Genomic DNA, 19,772 nt, shown 5'->3' on the forward strand with positions numbered 1-19,772 from the left:
ATCCCAGTGACAATGGTATTTTATACTGTGGGATGTTACCACATATCCACATGTAGAAACATTCATTGTGAAGAATGTAATTTCATCCCTTTGCTGGTGCTGTCAGAACAAAGTCCCACAGATTAGGCAGCTTGAAAAACTGAATTTTCTCACAGTTGTGGAAGCTGGAAGCCTGAGACTAAGGTGTGGTCAGTTTTTGTTTCTCTGGAGGCCGCTCTCCTTGGCTTGCAGATGAGTGAATGCCTTCCAATGTCACTCTCACAGGTCTCTCTGTGTGGCTGCATCCCTGGTGTTGCTCCATATGGTCTAATCTTCTCTTACGAGGATGCAAATCAGACTGGATTAAGGCCAACCCTCAGGGACTCATTTTAACTTAATTAGCTTTTTAAAGGCTCTATCTCCAAATATAGTCACATTCTGCAGTGCTGAGATTAATGCTGCAACATATGTATCTTGAGTGACACAGTTCAACTCATGACACCAATCTTTGCCCAAAGGCTTCTCTCTGCTTTCTGCATTCCCACAGCTCACCATTCTCTTTTATCTAAACACTTGTCTTCACAGAATTATCTCATGTCCTTAAGTATACTACATTATATTTAACTGAACTTATTTGGAAGGGCATGGTAATTACTGTGGCAGATGAGAGAATGTGCTTCTCAGATTTCCTACTTTAGGGAACATGATTGACTGACAGTCCCAGCTGCTGTGTGAGTCCTCTAGTGCATCTGCACAAGGTGACAATATCCTTGGTTGCTCCCAGCCAGTGACTGCGTGCAGCAAAGGTACTAAGTTAGTTCTTTTGTTAAGACACGGGACTCTTCTGGTGGGGACTTTATTGTGAGGACCACTCATCAGCCTTACCAGCAGTCTTAGAACTGCACTGCAGTTGAAGGCCTTCCCAACTTTCTGTCTCCTTCCCAGGAGTCAGACCTGTTTGTCCAGTGACCAATGTTTTCTCTTCCCCTGGCTCCCTGTCTCACAGCCATTGCTCATTGCTCATGGTTAAGTCAGCTTTTTTACTGCTGTGAACAAATCATGAAAAGAATATTTCAAGGAAGAAAAGTTTATTTGGGGGTTCATAATTCAGGGGTTTCAGTCCACAGACAGCCAACTTCATTCTTCAGGTCCCAAGCCAAGGCAGAAGACATTATGGCGAAAGTGTAAGGTGGAGGAAAGTGGCTGAAAACATCACACCAGGAAGGAGAGTGAGAGAGAGAGAGAGAGAGAGAGAGAGAGAGAGAGAGAGAGAGAGAGAGTGTGTGTCCACTTGCCAGATATAAAATATATACCCTATAGACACTCCAGTGACTCATCTCCTCCATCCACGTCCTACCTGCCTTCAGTTCCACACAGTTAATCCCTATCAGGGGGTTAATTCACTGATTGGGTTAAGGTTTTCATTACTCAGTCATTTTCACCTCTGGATATTATTGCATTGTCTCACACATGAGTTTTAAGGGGTAATCTATTATTTACATATAACATATCCAAATAATCCTTTCCACATCTTACAGTCTTGGCATCTTCTTTTTGGAGGGCCTCCCCATATTGCTGCCATATGGGTAAAATGATTGCAATTCTTCCCTCAGAGAATATGACTTAAACTAAAAGAATGAATTTAATGGTGGAAATTCTAGCAGCCAATTGGAAATATACATTTTGTAAAGACTAAATACCAATACAACAATGAAAGATGTGAAACAATGATAACAGATTTAAAAGGAATATTTCATATTTTGGAAAAATATGATAAAACACTTTGAAATAAAATATAATGGTATATAAGATTTTTTTTCTGAGTACCAGGTAGATATTTTATTCCCTTTTATGCTTAAACTATGATATAGTTTTCTGTATTGAAATAATTATCAACAACAAAAAATAATTACTAGGGATCTAGAGGAATAAGGCTAATGCATTAAGGTAAGACACTCCCTTTCATGTCTCTTAACTCTTCTGGCAGGGAAGAAACGGGTCTTACTCACAAACAATGCCTAGCTACCACTGTCTTCTCTGAGAACAACCTGAGCTAACCTCATTAAGCCCATTACCTGTTCTACCTCCTTTTTTCCATCGCCAAGAGGATCCCAGGCTTCTCTTTGGTCCCTAACTGCAAATGGTTCAATCCCCTCACTCTGTCTTTCAGTATGTCCCTTTTCCACCCTTTCTAGTTCCTAAAACATCTTCAATGAGTACTTTGATTTTATGGCCTATCATCAATAAAATATTCATGCTTACTCTCATTAATTACCTTCATCTCTCTCTCTCAATGAAACTGCAATTCCCACTTAATGATGCTGCTTCCTGTGGACACTCAGCCCTCACACCACTGGGCCTGAATTCAGGTGGGGATTCTGTTTTTTTTCTCACGACCAACTTCAGACTCTCACCTCTCTGTGGTCCAACACTGATATAGCATTTAGTATCAGTCATTACCACTTCAGTCACACATCTCCTATCACTTGTAAATAGCTGATCATAACGATCTAGTCGACTTTCCTCAAACTGCCCTAAACACACATTCTCAAGGGTTAGGGCACTTCATATTCCTTCCCTTGATAACGTGATTTCTCACATTTGCCTAGTTTGGCCTACTCCCTCATCTGATACATTTTTATCAAATTCCTGAGAAATGTAGCCTATCATATTTAAAATTTCAACCACTCTCCACTGTATTTCTTACACTCCGGTGATTCTCATTTTTTCTCCCTTCCAGCTGTTTTTGTCTGAAGTCTCTATCAAAAATTTAAACTTCAAAAACATGAACTACATTCTTCAGTGTTGTATAACCAGAGTCTGCAGTGGAGTCAGTAGTTGCCATGACCTTAATGTTGGTTTCTCTGTAAAATTTATACATTAGAATCTAATATCCAGTGTGATAATATTAAGAAATGGGCCTCTTGGGAAGCAAAGACATTAGTGCCTTTATAAATAGCATTAGTGCCCTTCACTAGCACTTTTTGAAAGAGGTTGAGGGGAGCTGCTTTGCTCTTTTATCATGTGAAGATGCACCAAGGAGGCGCCATCTTGTGATAACAAGATGGTACTTGTGATAACAGCCCAAGTGGACTAAGATAGTACTTAGTAAGTTTTTACTGAATGAATACAATAAATTGATTTTTTTGCAAGCATAACCTTCTCTCAGCTCAAAGAAGGAGAATTAAATATTCCTCTAAAAAAAGTTGCATCTCTTGCTGTTTCCCTTCACATATTTCTGTCAGTTTCTTCATTTATGTGCACGATTCTCTGCTAACAATACTCACTTATCAATAAAACACAATTCCATTCCTTGAGAAATTCCATTTCTAGCTACACAGATTAAAAAAAAATGTTGCATTTGATAATCATAAGAATAAAGATTAAGAACAGGCACAGCAATCCCCAGAGTGGCAGAGCCACCCCCCAAGCCTGCAAGGAAGGCAGACCTGCGGCCCACCTGCAGGTCAGGCCCAACAACCTGCGGAGGGGCACAGCTGCCCCACGAGCCTGCTAGGTAGGCAGAAACGTGACCACCAACAGAACAGGCCCAGCGGCGGGCCAGACACATCACCCAGCCCCGGTCGAGGGAGGGGCAGAGCCGCCGGGCGCCTGCAAGGTAGGCAGACCTGTGACTCACCAGCAGATCAGGCCCAGCGACCCGCGGAGCGGCAGAGCCACCCCCGCGCCTGCAAGGTAGACGCATTTGCCACCCACCGGCAGGTCAGGCCCAGCAACTCTTGGAGGGACACAGCTGCTCCACGCGCGTGCAAGGTAGGCAGAACCGGGACCACCGACAAAACAGGCCCAGAGGCCTGCCAGACACATCGCCCCGGTTGGGGGAGGGGCAGAGCCGCCGGGGGACTGCAAGGTAGGCGGACCCGCGACCCACCAGCAGAACAGGCACAGCAATCCACAGAGTGGCAGAGCCACCCCCGAGCCTGCAAGGTAGGCAGACCTGTGACCCTCCGGCAGGTCAGGCCCAACAAACTGTGGAGGGGCACAGTTGCCCCATGCGCCTGCTAGGTGGGCAGAACTGTGACCACCAACAGAACAGGCCCAGCGGCCGACCAGACACATCACCCCGCCCCGGTTGGGGGAGGGGCAGAGCCGCCAGGCGCCTGCAAGGTAGGCGGACCCGCAATCCACCAGCAGAACAGGCACAGCAATCCGCAGAGCGGCAGAGCCACCCCCCGAGCCTGCAAGGTAGGCAGACCTGCGACCCACCAGCAGGTCAGGCCCAGCAACCTGCGGAGGGGTACAGCTGCCCCACGCGCCTGCAAGGTAGGCGGAACCGTGACCACTGACAAAACAGGCCCAGTGGCCCGCCAGACACATCACCCCGGTTGGGGGAGGGGCAGAGCCGCCACCAGCGCCTATTAGGTAGACAGACCTGCAACCGACAGACAGAACAGGCCTAGCGGCCAGTGGAGGGGCAGAGCCGCTGCTCACGCTTGCAAGTTAGGCGGACCTGTGACCACCGAAAGAACAGGCCCACCGAAAGTACAGGCACAGCGGCCTGCTGGCGTGCTAGGCACATTGCCCCAATTGGAGGAGGGGCAGAACCACCGCCAAATCCTGCGAGGGAGATTTTGCAACTATACAAGAGCAATATAAATATATAGGGGGAAAAATCAATAACACAACAGTTTCACCAAGCAGAAAGAAACCCGATCAGTATGAAAAGACACGGAAAGAAAAGACCACAAGCAATGCATGTCAACTCAACTTTAGAAGAGGTAATATCTGCAGCAGATGGAATGTCAGATAAAGAATTCAGGATATACATGCTTCAGATGATCTGGAGTCTCAAGGAAGACATTAGACAGCAAAATCAGACAATGAAAGACCACTTTGACCGCTTCGACAATGAATTACATAAACAAATCCAAGAAGCAAAAGATCAATTATACAGGGAGATAGAGGTTATAAAAAACAAACAAACAGAAATCCTGGAAATGCAGGAAACAATAAACCAACTTAAAAACTTAATTGAGAATACTACCAGCAGAGTAGAACACTTAGAAGATAGAACATCAGACAATGAAGACAAAGTATTTCAACTGGAGAAGAACATAGACAGCTCAGCAAAGTTGTTAAGAAACCATGAGCAGAACATTCAAGAAATATGGGATAACATAAAGAGACCAAACTTAAGAGTCATTGGGATACAGGAAGGTATAGAGGTCCAAACCAAAGGAATGAGCCATCTATTCAATGAAATAATATGAGAAAACTTCCCAGACTTGAAGAATGAGACAGAATCCCAAATCCTAGAAGCCTACAGGACGCCGAATGTGCAAAATCATAAGAGATCCACACCTAGACACATTATAATGAAGATGCCCAACATACAGAATAAGGAGAGAATTTTAAAAGCTACAAGAGAAAGGAAGCAGATTACATTTAGGGGTAAACCAATCAGGATAACAGTTGATCTTTCAACACAGACTCTGAAAGCTAGAAGATCCTGGAATAACATATTTCAAACACTGAAAGAAAATGGGTTCCAACCAAGAATTGTGTATCCAGCAAAATTAAGCTTCAGGATGGAAGATGAAATTAAAACCTTCCATGATAAACAAAAGTTAAAAGAATTTGCAGCTAGAAAACCATCTCTTCAAAATATCCTCGGCAAAATATTATAGGAAGAGGAAATGGAAAATATCAATGAAAACCAACAGCGGAAGGTAGTACAGTAAAGGGTGGGGGAATAATCAAAGAGGAAAACAAACCATGTTTAGTAACATAAATAAACAAATATGGCTGGAAGAACAACCCATATCTCAATGATAACCCTAAATGTTAATGGCTTAAACTCACCAATTAAGAGACACAGGCTAGTAGAATGGATCACAAAACAAGACCCAACAATATGCTGCCTTCAGGAGACGCATTTGATAGGAAAAGACATACATAGACTGAAGGTGAAAGGTTGGGAAAAATCATATCACTCATATGGACTTCGGAAACAAGCAGGAGTGTCCATACTCATATCAAATAAAATAGATTTCAAGCCAAAGTTAATCAAAAGGGATGAAGAGGGACACTACATACTGCTCAAGGGAACCATACACCAACAAGACATAACAATCATAAATATATATGCCCCAAACAACGGTGCAGCTATGTTCATCAAACAAACTCTTCTCAAGTTCAAGAGTCTAATAGACCACCATACAATAATCATGGGAGACTTCAACACACCTCTCTCACCACTGGACAGATCTTCCAAACAAAAGTTGAATAAGGAAACTATAGAACTCAATAACATAATTAATAACCTAGACTTAATTGACATATATAGAATATACCACCCAACATCAAGCAGTTACACTTTTTTCTCAGCAGCACATGAATCCTTCTCAAAAATAGATCATATATTATGTCACAGGGCAACTCTTAGACAATATAAAGGAGTAGAGATAATACCATGCATCTTATCTGATCATAATGGGATGAAACTGAAAATCAACGATAAAAGAAGGAAGGAAAAATCATGCATCACTTGGAGAATGAACAATAGGTTACTGAATGATCAATGGGTTATAGAAGACATCAAGGAGGAAATTTAAAAATTCTTAGAGATAAATGAAAACACAGACACAACATATCGGAATCTATGGGACACATTGAAAGCAGTTCTAAGACGAAAATTCATTGCTTGGAGTTCATTCCTTAAAAAAAGGAAAAATCAACAAATAAATGACCTCATACTTCATCTCAAAATCCTAGAAAAAGAAGAGAAAAACAACAGCAAAAGAAGTAGAAGACAAGAAATAATTAAAATCAGAGCTGAAATTAATGAAATCGAAACAAAAGAAACAATTGAAAAAATTGACAAAACTAAAAGTTGGTTCTTTGAAAAAATAAATAAAATCGACAGACCCTTAGCCACGCTAACGAAGAGGAGAGAGAACTCAAATTACTAGCATAAGGGATGAAAAAGGCAATATCACAACAGACACTTCAGAAATACAGAAGATTATCAGAAATTATTTTGAATCTTTATACTCCAATAAAATAGAAGATAGTGAAGGCATCGATAAATTTCTTAAGTCATATGATTTGCCCAGATTGAGTCAGGAGGATACTGACAACCTAAACAGATCAATATCAATTGAGGAAATAGAAGAAACCATCAAGAGACTACCAACTAAGAAAAGCCCAGGACTGGATGGGTATACAGCAGAGTTTTACAAAACCTTTAAAGAGGAACTAACACCAATACTTTTCAAGCTATTTCAGGAAATAGAAAAAGAGGGAGAACTTCCAAATTCATTCTATGAGGCCAACATCACCCTGATTTCTAAACCAGACAAAGACACTTCAAAGAAAGAAAACTACAGACCAATATCTCTAATGAACCTAGATGCAAAAATCCTCAATAAACTTCTGGCGAACCGGATACAAAAACATATCAAAAAAATTGTGCACCATGATCAGGTAGGATTTATCCCTGGGATGCAAGGTTGGTTCAATATACGGAAATCAATAAATGTTATTCACCACGTCAATAGGCTTAAAAATAAGAACCATATGATCATCTCGATAGATGCAGAAAAAGCATTCGACAAAGTACAGCATCCCTTTATGTTCAAAACTCTAGAAAAACTAGGGATAACAGGAACATACCTCAATATTGTAAAAGCAATCTATGCTAAGCCTCAGGCTAGCATCATTCTGAATGGAGAAAAACTGAAGGCATTCCCTCTAAAATCTGGAACAAGACAGGGATTCCCTCTCTCACCACTTCTGTTCAACATAGTTCTCGAATCACTGGCCAGAGCAATTAGACAGATGAAAGAAATTAAAGGCATAAAAATAGGAAAAGAAGAACTCAAATTATCACTATTTGCAGATGACATGATTCTATACCTAGCAGACCCAAAGGGTCTACAAAGAAACTATTAGAGGTAATAAATGAATTCAGCAAAGTGGCAGGATATAAAATCAACACACATAAATCAAAGGCATTCCTGTATATCAGTGACAAATCCTCTGAAATGGAAATGAGGACAACCACCCCATTCACAATATCCTCAAAAAAAATAAAATACTTGGGAATCAACCTAACAAAAGAGGTGAAAGACTTATACAATGAAAACTACAGAACCCTAAAGAGAGAAATAGAAGAAGATCTTAGAAGATGGAAAAATATACCCTGTTCATGGATAGGCAGAACTAACATCATCAAAATGGCGATATTACCAAAAGTTCTCTATAGGTTTAATGCAATGCCAATCAAAATCCCAACGGCATTTCTTGTAGAAATAGAGAAAGCAATGATGAAATTCATATGGAAAAATAAAAGACCCAGAATAGCAAAAACAATGCTAAGCAGGAAGTGTGAATCAGGCGGTATAACTATACCAGACTTTAAACTATACTACAGAGCAATAGTAACAAAAACAGCATGGTACTGGTACCAAAACAGGCGGGTGGACCAATGGTACAGAATAGAGGACACAGAAACCAATCCACAAAACTACAACTCTCTTATATTCGATAAAGGGGCTAAAAGCATGCAATGGAAGAAGGATAGCATCTTCAACAAATGGTGTTGGGAAAACTGGAAATCCATATGCAACAAAATGAAACTGAATCCCTTTCTCTCACCATGCACAAAAGTTAACTCAAAGTGGATCAAGGAACTTGATATCAAATCAGAGACATGGCGTCTGATAGAAGAAAAAGTTGGCTATGATCTACATATTGTGGGGTCGGGCTCCAAATTCCTCAATAGGACACCCATAGCACAACAGTTAATAACTAGAATCAACAAATGGGACTTACTCAAACTAAAAAGTTTTTTCTCAGCAAAAGAAACAATAAGAGAGGTAAATAGGGAGCCTACATCCTGGGAACAAATCTTTACTCCTCACATTCAGACAGAGCCCTAATATCCAGAATATACAAAGAACTAAAAAAAATAGACAATGAGATAACAAATAACCCAATCAACAAATGGGCCAAGGACCTGAACAGACACTTCTCAGAGGAGGACATACAATCAATCAACAAGTATATGAAAAAATGCTCACCATCTCTAGCAGTCAGAGAAATGCAAATCAAAACCACCCTAAGATACCATCTCACTCCAGTAAGATTGGCAGCCATTAGGAAGTCAAACAACAACAAGTGCTGGCGAGGATGTGGGGAAAAGGGTACTCTTGTACATTGCTGGTGGGACTGCAAATTGGTGCGGCCAATTTGGAAAGCAGTGTGGAAATTTCTTGGAAAGCTCGTAATGGAACCACCATTGGATCCAGCTATTCCCCTACTCGGTCTATTCCCTAAAGACCTAAAAAGAGCACACTATAGGGACACTGCTACATCCATGTTCATAGCAGCACAATTCACAATAGCAAGACTGTGGAACCAACCTAGATGCCCTTCAATAGACGAATGGATAAAAAAAATGTGGCATTTATACACAATGGAGTATTACTCTGCATTAAGAAATGACAAAATCATAGAATTTGGAGGGAAATGGATGGCATTAGAGCAGATTATGCTAAGTGAAGCTAGCCAATCCCTTAAAAACAAATGCCAAATGTCTTCTTTGATATAAGGAGAGTAACAAAGAACAGAGTAGGGACGAAGAGCATGAGAAGAAGATTAACATTAAACAGGGATGAGAGGTGGGAGGGAAAGGGAGAGAGAAGGGAAATTGCATGTAAATGGAAGGAGACCCTCAGGGGTATACAAAATTACATACAAGAGGAAGTGAGGGGAAAGGAGGAAAAATATAAGGGGGAGAAATGAATTACAGTAGAGGGGGTAGAGAGAGAAGAGGGGAGGGGAGGGGGGAGGGGGGATAGTAGAGGATAGGGAAGGCAGCAGAATACAACAGTCACCAGAATGGCAATATGTAAATCAATGGTTGTGCAACTGATGTGATTCTGCAATCTGTATATGGGGTAAAAATGGGAGCTCATATCCCACTTGAATCAAAGTGTGAAATATGATATATCAAGAACTATGTAATGTTTTGAACAACCTACAATAAAAATTAATTTAAAAAAAAGAATAAAGATTAGTGTGTATTTAGATTTTGTTTTTTTCCTAGCAATTATGTGAAGGATAAATTTAAGGGCAATGAAAGCAGAGGCAGGAAAATCAATTATCATGTGCTTTTTGTGCCGAATGAGATGCATATTCCTTGTGGAGGGGGCAGGAGGCATAGAAAACTATGCTTGTGGTACAACAACTATTTTTAAATTAATGGAACATGGATTTCAGAAGAATGGATAAAGGCACAGCTAAGATGAAGCTGAGATGGGGGTAACTGCTGGATCCTGAAGCACAAATTGATAGATCAAGTTCTGGAGAGGAGCCAGGGAAAACAAAGAATGCAAACACAGATATGCACCAAAGCTAAACTACACATCATTATTCACCAATAACGTTTTTTTAAAACATCATTGCAACTATAAGGCAAAAGTATTGCCTTATATAATCTGATTAAATTATCATCATTTTACAAGTGAAAATATACATATATATATAGCAAGCCTACTTCTTACAATAAAATTGCATGTTCTCAACATTTCTTAATCAATTTGACTATTTTTTAAATATATTTTATGGTATAAAATATTATCTTAAGTGTTTCACTTTCCCATTCCCTTAAATATGCTTGGATAAATCATATCTTGAATTTGTTCTTCACATCTGTTTCCAGTTCCATCTCACATTCTGCCTGCCCTTTGAACCATATTCAGTACTCCAGTGTATCAACTGCTGCCATAACCTCACCCTGGTTACCATGACTGCCCAGCCACATGCACAAGCATACTCGCACACACTGTATGCATATGCACACAGGAACTTTGTTTCATAGACTCGGGTGCTTCCTCTGACTCTACTTGTCAACACCCATTCAGGTCAAAGTCCATCAAAAGCTACTCTTTTTTTTATTAGTTGTTCAAGACAATACAATGATCTTGATATATCATACATTTGATTCAAATACAGTATACATGAAACTCTAATTTACCAGGGGAAATTAGTCTTTCCTTTCATTCCCAGAGATGTGTGTAAGCCTTTATTCAAATATTTGGATTTTTATCTTATTTCTTAAATCATAAGATGATAGGTTATTTGCAAGAGAAATCATGTCCCAGCCACTGCTACACTGCCAATATCACTTGTTTGTTTCCTGTCCTGCACAATCCTCTGTCATACCTAAGTTGTTGATCTCTGCTAGGAAAATAATTCAGTCTGTCTCCAGAACCAGTTCTAAGAAATTAGCCTTGTTGCACCGTGAAATTAGAGATTAAACCTATTCTTACTGGTCACTGAAGTATTCTGTTTTGTGGTCAAAGACCAGGGATATGTTTATCAGTTGCTCTGACATGGTAGTGACAATTCCTCTGTCCCGTTATGTTGACTATTCTATGAGTCTTTATGGTCAGGAATAACACCAAGTGTTTCATCTCCAACCAGGGAGCAGATTACTAGAGGTGGTAGACAATAAGCATGCAATGAATGTGTCTTCTAAGTGGGAGAGTGAATAAATGAACAAGTGAGGGGAGTGCACCCAAGAGTCAGTGAGTAAGCAAGTGAGAAGGTAAGTTCTGTCCTGATTGCCAACATCATGGAGAGCCCACTGGGTTGGAGGTGTCTCCTTAGGCATGGTATTTCCCGCTATGTAGTCTACTCTCTAAGTAAAGAGATAAAGGAATGAACCGGCAAAAGCAAAATCCTGGCCTCAGTGTGGTCAAGAGGATAAAGAGAGAGCCCTTCCAAGTATGAGCAGTGCAGTCTATACTTTCTAAAACAGTGAAAAAACCTGAGATTATTTACCACTCAGCATTCAGAAAGGGGGCTTGAAAATGAGAAGGATTGAGCTACTTTCCCAAGCTTCAGTGCAAGTGAGGGTCTCCTGGAGAAGATGGCCTTGATTTCTGCACTCACATCCAGGAATTTTCCTGGATGTGATAAAGGGGGTTACCGCACCTGGGTTTGGATATTTCCTGATTAATGGACTGCAATCTTAGTAAGCTCTTCCTGTATCACAAATATTTCCAGTGGTATTTACAAAGATTCATATGATTTTATGATAAACAAGTCTTTATTTTGTTTCGGGGGATTGACACAGGGTCTCTGGTGATGTTAGTTGCATAATCTACCACTGAGCTTACCCCTAGCTTCCACCAGTCTTTTCTTGATATACATTGAGCTAAATATCACATTTTTTGCAAAGACTTTTCTAACCAAAGCGCTTTTTAAATGCAGGAAATACAAAGTAGAATTTCAAGTATCAAAGCAACAACATAAAAAAGGAAAACAGCAGAAGCCTCAGGAGGGCTTCTGGAGGCCTGTGCTTTGTGGCCTGTGAGGAACTCTGCCCTCTCCAAATCCCTCAAGGAAGGAAAGCCACTTGTGCTAGGACCGCTGGGGTGAACCTGTCCCCTGAGTGAGTTAGAGTGCTGTTTTGAATGTTGCTCTTCACTTCTTCCAGTCTTAAGGAGAATTCTTAGCACACTTGAAACAATGACAGAAGGAGTCCATTCAACCCCCGATTAGGAGACAAGGACTTCTGTGAAAACATTTCCATTGTCATGGCTGTAGTTTATTACTACATGGAGCATGGCTCTATTAGTTTGCAAGAGCTGCCATGACAACATACTGCAGACTGAGTGGCTCAAACAGCAGGAGTCTATTTCTTTACCACTCTGGAGGCTGGTCAAGGAGTTGGCCAGTCCTTTTCCAGGGCTTGGCCTTGAATGGCTGTTGTCTCTGTGTCTCCACACAGTCTGGCCCCTGTGTCTCCCTGTGTCCTACTCTCCTATTCTCTTGACAATAGTCAGACTGGATTAGGATCACCCATGTGACCAGAGTTACTTAACCACCTCTCTGAAGACCCTGTCTCTAAAGTGCAGTCACATTCTGGTTTCTGAGGTTAGCATACCAAGGTATAAATTTTGGAAGTACACAACTCAGCCCTTTCAGGGGGCAGGGAACCAGAAAATCCAAGATTAAGTGCCAACCTGGGCTCTGCTTGTCAGAAAACCAGAAAGAAAGCTGTAAATTGAGCCCCTACTTAAGCACTCTGTGCTTAGCTTGTAGAAGTTCATGAAGATAATTATTTAACCTATAGTATTTGTTAAATAATTATTTTTCTTAAAATTTTTTGCTTAAAAATTATTTGGGGCTTATGTCATTGACAGAAACTCAACCTCAGTGTTCATTTGTACCAAAACATCATATTTATTTCTTCATGGTTAACAACATTTTCTAGCATTTTAGAGTGGAATAAGCAGAGTAAGTTCCCCAGAGTTGCCAATGCCCTTACTATGGTACCTGGGAATATTTTATGTTACAATGGATAAGGGACTTGGCAGATTCAATTAAAGTTAATGACCTTGGGATGGGGAGATTATCCTGAATAATGTTGGAAGGCCCAGTCTAATTATGAGTCCATAGAAACAGAGAATCAGAGAACCAGAGAGAACCTAGCATGAAAGAGAGATCATGTAGGATTAGAAGATGTAGAAAGTTTCCCTATCAGAATTGTCTAGCAGCTAGAAGTGTCAAAGAAACACACCTGAGTCTCCATAAAAGGATACAGTCATGCCAACACCTAGATTTTAGCTCAATTTGGATTTTGACCTAAAAAATTGTGGGCTAATAAACTTGTGTTGATTTACCTTTTAACCATTTGTTAAGTTATAATAAAAACTAACACAAGGTTTAATCATGAATTTTTAGAAGAATCTAGAGCACTCTTATCTAAATATATTCTACAGTGATATACATCTATCTACTTATTTAAAATAATATTACATACATGAAGTAAAAAAAACAGTTAAAAATTCAAATCCCTAATAACTTTATAAATTTTTCTTCATTCTATAATAGACATGAATTTAATTGTATTTAAACATTTTTTGACTTCTTGATAAGTTCTAATGGTTGGGATTTTGCTTTTATTGTTGTTTTGTTTTGCTTTTGTTTTGTTAGTGGAGCTTGAACCCAAGGAACACCTAACCACTGAGGCTCATCCCGAGCCCTTTTAATTTTTTTTTTTAAATTTTGAGACAGAGCCTCGCTAAGTTGCTCAGGGCCTCAGTTAGTTGCTGGGGCTCACTTTAAACTGTGATCCTCCAGCCGCAGCCTCTGGAGCCACTGGGATTATATGCATGTGCCACTTTGCACAGGAAATGGTTGAAATTCCTACATTCAGGGTTTGGGAAAGATATTTTATAAAACAGAGATTTTGGGTAAAATCCATTGTAAGTACTATATAAAACAAATTGGAACATTCTGGATTACTAGATAAGGCATACTGTCTGCATTTATTCATTAAACACAAAGCCCTGGAGGAACACTCTCTGGAAAGTACCAGAAGACATTACATATATAACATAATTGCTTTTTAAAAAGGAAAACAAAATTTTAACCAAAAGAATTTTAGTTTATGAGAGAATCAGCCTCAGTACTTTGAAGAATGAACAGGAAGATTACAACTTCGACATCTTCTTTTCTTCTTTAGTTTCATATCCAGATAAACTCTCTGTATACTCACTTTCTCACCCAGCTCCAGGATGCCCGAGCCCAACTCTGCTCACACAGCTGGAGGTTGCTTTATGGTGTTTGAGACCATCTCTGTGCTTTGCTGGGAGTTCTCAGGTCATGTAGCTCTGCCAGCTGTGCTTCGCTTTCATTCTTCAAAAAAGGATTCTCATAGGGTTGTGTCAATTTTGCAAAAGAGAACAAGAGTTCCCTGGGCACAGACTGAAACAACAGTGGTTTCTCTGAAAGGACTGCCACTCATCTTCAAGTAGGAAACAGATGACATTTTGAGAACCAGGATAATTTTCCTGTTCCTGAGATGACTGGGATGCAGAGGTGAGAGAGGGCAGTTTTCATACCTTGACCCATATTTGGCCAAGACCCCTAGCCCATCAAATCCAGCCTAGTAGATTCAAATTTGCCAGCACACTAAATGGTAGTTATTGTCCTGGATCCCTTGGCTTGAGGGCTCTCACACTAAGGTAAAGGTCCTGATAAGAAGGCCTGTTGCCCTGTGGCTTGGACTGGGTAGATGTGTGGATATGGATAGAGTTGAGAACCCTTCAGCTTTGAACTGAAAAACTTCAAGTTCACCTGATCTTTTGTTGACAGGGGAGCCATTCCCTGTACCTCTGTCTGAATAAACCAGCTCTTCTTGCTTGTTGTTGTTTTTTTTTTGTTCTTGTTGTTGTTGTTTGTTTGTTTTTTAAACATGGCTTTTTAAAAGGGCGTTCTGTTGAGAGATAACTGAAGAGACCACTGGTTTGTATAATGGTTTCATCTGATGTCTTTTTGTAACTATACCCTTGCTTTTGCTGCAGTCACTGCTTATTGCCACGAGTCTTGTCACTTCCTCTCCTTACCAGCACTCTTGGTGTTGCTGATATACATGATTTTCTGTCCTCTTTCCACTTCTGAAATGGTGATGATGGTGATGGTGATGGTGATGGTGGTGGTGGTGATGATGATGATGGTGGTGATGATGATATAGATGACTGGGAAAGTGGCTTTTCAATTTCTTCAGGTATTATTTGGTATTCTGAAAGTTTTAATCTTTTAAACAACTTTCCACATTAGTGTGAATTTGATTTAAGCATTTGAGTTAAACTGTAGGTAATATGTGTTTATGTGATTTTAACATTTTTTTAAAAAAGTACTTCTTTGATTATGTCACTAAAGTAAAAATTCTTTGTGTTCTGAGAACATATTTATAGCAATGATCTGTATTTGCCAATTATTTCATTTTATTTTTTGAGAAGGAAATATAATGAAACATAATGTTTAAAGAATTGGAAAAAAAATCAATCTGAAATTTAATAGAGTTACCCGAACCTAAATATATTTAAAGAGATGTGTCAACCTTCCATTGAATCCTGGGAGCCCAGGGCAATGACAGGATTTGTGCTTGGATTGTTCTTTCAATAGATTTGGTCAAATGGTATTAATGCAATTTGAACTCTGAAATTCCAGCCAGAGCCTAAAAAATTCTTTTACTCAATTCCCCTGCTACCTGAAATCACTACGTTGAACACGCATCCAGTTCTAATTCATTAAAGTTAACAACTTTCAGAGCCATTAGTGATAACAGCTTCCTTCATCGCAGTTTCTCATAGTAACCCCCTGTGAAAAATTTATACAAAAAGTAGATGAAGGAAAAATAAACACTTTCCAACCTTTTCACACTGACTCGAGAGGTAAGGACAAAGCTGGTGACCAAGATTGTGTGCACGCCACTGAGCTGGGCAGAGTGCACCAGACTCTAGTGTAGGCTTCTCTCTTTTTCCCATTTACTCCAGGACAGAAATTTGTGCCTTTGGGGTCAGGTTAGGCTTCCTACATTGACCCTGTGGGATCTGGTGTCACACACAATCCTGGGATGGATGCAGGATGGCGGGTTGAGGTCCTTTCCTGACAAATCTGCTACCTCCCTTCTTTTTGCTTCCCAGACACTCAGTATTTTGAGGCTTGATCCTTCAAATCATGCCAACTTTTGAATGCTTTTCCATTGTCTCACCTGAACTTGTGTTTTGTATTTCCAGACTTGAGGTGGATTTAGTATTTCTGGCATTGACTTCAGGTCAGTTGTCTGGCTCTACTTTATCTTCCCTTATCTTTCTTCCATATGCCTTTGTTCAGGACAAAGACTGGTGAGGTGGGAGGGAGTGAGCAAGAGAGCAAGGAGTGAGATTAAATGACTTCTCTTTTTTATTTACAGTTATTTCAAGTGTGAACATTTTGTCTTCAGTTATGCTGAAGCCCTGGTTTTTGTGTAGAGAATTTTTTTTTCTTTTCTTTTTTTTTCCTCCCTTATTTTACTGTTACTTGAAAATTCCTGGTAACTCCTTCTATTTATTTATTTATTTTAATACAAAGTCATAGGAATACACACTGTTGGTTCTGTGATCTGGTCTCCTTCTTTCAGGTCTACAGGAAGAACCATTCTATTCAAGTGCTATGGGATGTGAACGTGATGCAACATAAGGCTCTCCTGGAATCTCAACACAAGGTAAAATATTCCACAGCACACAGGACCCCATGAAGTTATTTCATCCTGTAAATTTCAATAATTTTTATAACTACATTCAGAAATGTGAGTGAACATAATAAATACTATTTCATCACTAAAAATGAATTGCCCATGCAAATGAGAAAACTGCTTTAACTTTGCCCTCTACCATAGTGTTCCCCAGAGACACACAACCAATAGAATCAATCTATCAATCTATCTATCCACCTACGTACCTATCCAAAGACAAGACAATATTTATTAGAATGGATCACAATCTCTAGAAGCTGAATAGTTTCACAAGGGCCACATGAAGGCTGGAGAGCCAGACATATGGTAGCTGCTCAGTCCAAAAAGCTAAAGTAACAGAATTAAAGAGATGCCAACTTTGCAGCCCTAGTCCAAGGCTGAAACCAGGAAAGCCCATGGAGAGTGGCTGACAGAAATCCATGAAAGGCTGAAGAACCTGGAGTCCGATGTCCACAGGTGACAGTAGCAAAATGCACCCCTTAAGTGCGGCCACACGCAAGAGGGAGTTCCCCCTTCTCCCTGTTTTTGTTCCAATCAGGCTCCCAGTCGAATGGATGGTGCTGCCCAGCTTCAGGGCAGCTCTCCCTGCTGCCCCTCACACCAACTGACTCTGAAAATGCCCTCATAGACATACCCAACAGCATGCTATACCCATTTTGTAGGCAGCCCCCTCAGTGCTGTGAAGTCGACAACCAAAATCAATCATCACATTATGCTACAGGGAAATAAAAAGGAATCGTACTCATTTTCAGCCGTGAAGATATAATAGCTTTAACAAAGGAAATTTTCTTTCATGCATTTCATTCCTTAACTAGCTAAATAAGTTTTCATTTGGGTATTCCTTAACAGAGGAAACCTAAGTTGTAGCAAATGGTAACTGAAAGTCAAAATTCCAAGGTTTTTGCTCTTTGTTCCTATACTTAGAATTTTGTTGGATTATTTTTCATATTATTCATTCTTCTGATACTAACAACTCTTTGCTAATGCAGCAAGAATTATGCTTTTTTTTTTGCTATAGAGAAAAATCTTTTTTAATTGGACTGTAGACTGCATGTGCCATGACTGTGGATGACTTTGAGAATTAGCATGTTGGGTGTTATGGCTAATCTATGTTTTGACACTATTCCTTTTGCAATCCTGTCTACTGTCTCCTGAAGGTGATAAAATCCTATATAATGTGGACCTCGACAGCACATGACTTTAGGCCATACACAGGCCAAGTGATAGCTCCACAGTTTGTCAAGCTTCCTGATGCTAGCAAAGGTCTTCATAGCTGAATTGCCAGCTGTTTAACACTGGGTGGGGTAGAAAGGATTATAAATACTGATTTTAATTCCACTGTTAACATCCTGATGTCACCTACTCTCAGATTTCCTTGTATTGCCAGCTTTGTTTTTCTCAGCAAATACTTCATTTTTATTCTATTATTCACTTTTCTTCTGTGTCCTTTGAAGCCACTGGAACTTTTCAATAAATGTCCCTACTTCTCTTTCGACTTGGAACTATATTTGACAAAGCAAATTTCCTTTTAACTCTTAGACTAAAAATTAAACTATTTCACTTGTTGGGCTCAGACACCATTCTTTTTAATTAAGAAAAAGTTAAAGTGAGAAGGCTCAGAAATTCATGGGTTCAGCTGTGAGTTAGTTTCTACCACCAGTCCTTCAATTCCACTGTTTGCAGACCGACTGTTTTGGTTGTTTGCTTGACTCTGTCACCGCGATCCTCTTAGTCTTGGATTCACATTTCTGTTTTCCTTGTTTCTGACTTTCTGCCCTCTTGCTTCTTTAGCTTGTTTGCTATCATTGGTTTTAGGAGAATCCCTATCCTTAGGTGGCGTTTTATGTACAAGCACTGTATGGTCAAGAAAACTGCAGTATCTCTATTAGTTTATGCACATATGACAACTCAATTAATCCACCATGACATGACATCTACTGTGGCAGAACTGAGGAAGCAGTCAAGATAACTGTCCTTAAGAAGTTGAACTTAGTTGAATATTGGAAAAATATTAGAATACATCATGAACAGTTAGATGCAGAGTGGGTGCCGTGAGACAGCAGCAGGGGCACAGCACAAAAGGAAGAGCCTAATTTATTCAGGAGTGAAATCACAGGACCAGTTAGAGAGCTTTATAAAGTAGGTAGCTTCTGATCTGAGTCATGAAAAATTAGTAGGAGTGCAGTAGTAAGGTTCTTCCTCTCTATCTCTGTTTTCAGCAGCTATCTCTAATTTTCAGACATAATTTTTTATCCTGTATTTTTCCTCCTGTTACCATCCTATTTCACTTTTTCTCATCAGGGCTCACCTTCTTGGAAAAGTCATTTATATTTGCTTTCTCTATTTTCTTAAAAGCCAGTCACTCATCAATCAGAGCTCTCGGATTCTGCTCTGGCCATGACACAGCCCCTATTTGTCAATTTTCATAGATGACACTCTAATTGCCTAATTTGATGGCAGCTTTTCTGTCTTATCTTATTTGGCCTTTCTCTATCATTTGGCACAGGAGACCGCTTCTTTCTTGAAACTCTGCCATCACTTTTAGCTATCAATTTCTCTTAATTTTCTTTACTTTTGAATGTGCATGTTAAAAGTCCTTTGTAGGTAATATTTTTTTCTTCTCATGCTGCTTGAAGAATGCTACCAAATATGCAGCTCTATGATTCTCTTTGATTAATAAGTTGCAAACTTTAATAATGAGTTGAGTGTAGGATCCAGATCCCTAGACTGAGGG

This window comes from Callospermophilus lateralis, assembly GCF_048772815.1.
Source record: "Callospermophilus lateralis isolate mCalLat2 chromosome 17 unlocalized genomic scaffold, mCalLat2.hap1 SUPER_17_unloc_1, whole genome shotgun sequence".
Classification (NCBI taxonomy): Eukaryota; Metazoa; Chordata; class Mammalia; order Rodentia; family Sciuridae; genus Callospermophilus; species Callospermophilus lateralis.